Source organism: Ochotona curzoniae, unplaced genomic scaffold (assembly GCF_017591425.1).
Source record: "Ochotona curzoniae isolate NIBS_2020 unplaced genomic scaffold, NIBS_Ocur_1.0 contig_1588, whole genome shotgun sequence".
Lineage (NCBI taxonomy): Eukaryota > Metazoa > Chordata > Mammalia > Lagomorpha > Ochotonidae > Ochotona > Ochotona curzoniae.
Window position 1 is genome coordinate 16,730 of NW_024465131.1, and position 3,415 is coordinate 20,144.

Genomic DNA, 3,415 nt, shown 5'->3' on the forward strand with positions numbered 1-3,415 from the left:
TATAGTTTTTTTTTTATTTCTATTTGGTTTATCTCCTCCCTTGCTTTGATGATTTCTTGTTTCCTATTGTGAGTGGGACTTTTCTACTGCTGTTTTTCCAGTTCCTGGAGGTGTGTGCTTAGTTCCTGTACTTGGCATCTTTCTTGGGCCTTGACATGGGCTCCGAATGCAATGAGTTTACCTCGTAGCACTGCTTTGGCAGTGTCCCACAAGTTTTGGAATGTTGTCTCAGAGTTTTCATTGGTTTCCATAAATTTTTTGATCTCATCTTTAATTTCTTCTCTGACCCATTGTTCGTTTAATAGCATATTGTTCAACTTCCAAGAGTGACTATATTTCCTGGGGAGTTTTGAGTTGTTGATTTCCAGTTTCATTCCATGGTGGTCTGAGAGGGTACATGGTATCATTCTAATCTTTTGGAAGTTATTTAGATTTGCTTTGTTTCCTATCATATGGTTGATTCTGGAGAAGGTGCCGTGCACTGCTGAGAAGAATATATAGTCTGTGGCCTTAGGATAAAAAGTTTATATATGTCTACTAAGTCCAGTTGTTCTATTGTTTGTGTGAGCTCTGTTGTTTCTTTGTTGAGTTTTTGTTTTGTAGACCGGTCCATTGATGTTAAAGGTGTGTTGAGGTCACCTACGAATATCGTATGTGTATCTATGTCTCCCCTTAAGTCTGTAAGTAATTGCTTCATGTAACTAGGTGCGTTGGAATTTGGTGCATAAACATTAACGATGGTGATTGCTTCTTGATGGATCATTCCTTTCACCAGTATAAAATGGCCTTCCCTGTCTCTTTTGATGTTAGTTAGATTGAAGTCTATCTCGTCTGAAATTAGGACAGCTACCCCAGCTTTTTTTTTTCTCTTCCTTTGGCACGAAATACCTTTTTGCATCCCTTCACTTTCAGTTTCTTTGCATCTTTTCTGGTCAGATGTGTTTCTTGTAGGCAACAGATAGTTGGGTCTTGTTTGATGATCCATTCCATTAATCTCTGTCTTTTGAGTGGTGAATTTAGACCATTTGTGTTGAGAGCTAAAATTGAGAGGTTGCGATTTTTCCCTGCCATGCGATTGTGTTTTGTGTATGTTGTTATCTGTGTAATTGCCCTTCTTTGTGTGGGCTTTAGTTTGGAGACCTTCCTGTTTGCCAACTTTGTTTGTGGTTTGCCTCCTTTTTTTCCGGGATTAGCACATTTCTAAGAAGATTTTGCAGAGCTGGTTTTGTGCTGATATATTCTGCTAGTTTTTCTTTGCTATGGAAGTATCTAATTTCGTTTTCATATACAAATGAGATCTTTGCTGGGTACATTATTCTTGGTTGACAGTTGTTTTGTTTCAGGACTTGGAAGATCTTTGTCCATTCTCTCCTTGCTTGTAGGGACTCTTTGGAGAAGTCAGCAGTGATTCTGATTGGTTTTCCCCTGTATGTGATCTTTTCTCTGCGTCATACTTGTCTCAGGATTCTTTCTTTGTCTTCGTTGGAGTAGAACTTGAGCACCATGTGTGTGGGTGAAGATCTCTTTGGATCATGTCTGTTGGGAGTTCTCTGTCCATCCTGTATGTGGGCTGGATTCATGTTCCACGTGTTTTGGAAGTTTTCCTGTATAATTTCATTGAGTACCGTTTGCATTCCTGACTCTCTTTCTGCTCCTTGAGGAAGCCCCATAATTCTGATATTAGATTTTCTTAGGTTGTTTTTCATTTCCTGTATTATCTTGTTGGATTTGTTCAGACTTGCCTCCAGCTGTTTAATGAGCTGGGTGCTTTCATTCTGCGTATCTTCAGTTTCCGAGATTCTCTCATCTGCTGTATTTATTCTGTTGGTTAGACTCTCCACTTTGTGTTCTAAGTCCAGGATTTTGCTTTTGACTTGTTGTAATTCTGTGGCTATGTAGTTCTTGAATTCCTTGAAGTCTTCCCAGTTCTTCTCATTGTCTCTTCCGAGTTTTATCATTATTTTTTTAAATTCCTTGTCTGGTGGAACTTCCATGTCTTCATCTTTCATCTCTGATATAGATATTGCCTTTTTGTCTTTTTTTGGTGGGGACCTGGTTCTGTCACTGGATCATTACTTTTTCTGATGCTTTTTCTCATTGTGCTATTGTTTTCTGTTGATTTGGGGGATTTATTCTCTGATTTGTTTATTCACAGTTTCTGGTCTCGGTGCAGTAGTCTGGAGTAGGTGTGAATCTGCTACTGTTATTTGGCTTCGTGATGGATTTAGCTGCACACCTCCGCGCCCCTCTGCTTGCTGGAGTCTTGGGTGGCTGCACGTAGCTGATGCTAGTGGTGCTGCTATTTCAAGGTGCTCCACACAGCACCTGTGGTTGTCTGTGTCCTGGGTGTTTACCCGTTGCACACGTCAGCACCTCCAAGAGGTTCCTGTGATGGTCCGCTTGTCCCCTGTGGTAAAGGGTACTTCAGGTGCCAGTACTCCTTAGCAGGTTTCAGGTGCAGTTCTGCACTTCCTCACCCTGACGCAAAGTCCAGATGCCAGTGTGCTGAGGAGCCTCCAAGGGTGTTCCTACTATTGCGCCCCACCTGCCTGTAGCACCTCAGGACGTGCAGGTGCGGGGCAGTGCTTGCCTTGACCTGGTGCAAAACCCAGGTGTTGCAGCACTGAAGGGCTTCCAGGTGCTATCTTGCTGAGAGCCTGAGCCAAGCCGCACCCCAGGCGCCGTGCAGCTGAGGGGACTGTAGGAGGGTTCTGCCCAGCCCCTATGCTAATTGGAGTGTCCGACTCTCACACCGTTTCAGTTTTGGAGAAATTGGTTTGCGGGGGTGGAGCATGAGCCTGGAGCAGATTCCCGTGTTGGAAATCCCACCAGGGGGAGGGGCACAGGCAGAATCCGGCTCCCTGTGTCTCTCCCAGTGAGCAGGGTCCTCCTGGCCCTTTATCCTAGCTGTCCCTGCCTTGCTGTGGTCCTGATTTGTCAGCCCTATTGTAAAAAATGCTTCCAAGGCAGGTCCCTCCCAGTGCCTGCAGAGCCTGGTGGCTGAGGCAGACCTGCCACTCAGGTTGCTGGAGTGGGAGAGGGCGGGAGCAGAGTCTGGCCTCCTGTGCCTCTCCCAGCGGGCAGGAACTGCTGGGCCCTTTACCCTAGCTGTCCCTGCCTTTCTGTGGTCCTGAAAGTCTCTGGATTGCCAGCACTGTTGCAAAGATACTTCCAAGGCGGGTCCCGCCTTATGCCTGAGGCAGACTCCCCGCTTGGGTTGTTGGGGTGGGGAAGGGGTGGGAGTGGAGTGGGGTTCCGAGTGGCACTGGCTCAGGAGCGAGCTTCTAGTTCACACTCCACTGTAGTCTCTTTCCCTCCTGCAGACAGTTGCTATCGCGGGTGGGGACATTCAGGCAAGGCAGACTGCCCAGTTTTTTTTCCAGTCTCCTCTGGGTCAGCTGGGCTTCCCGCTTGC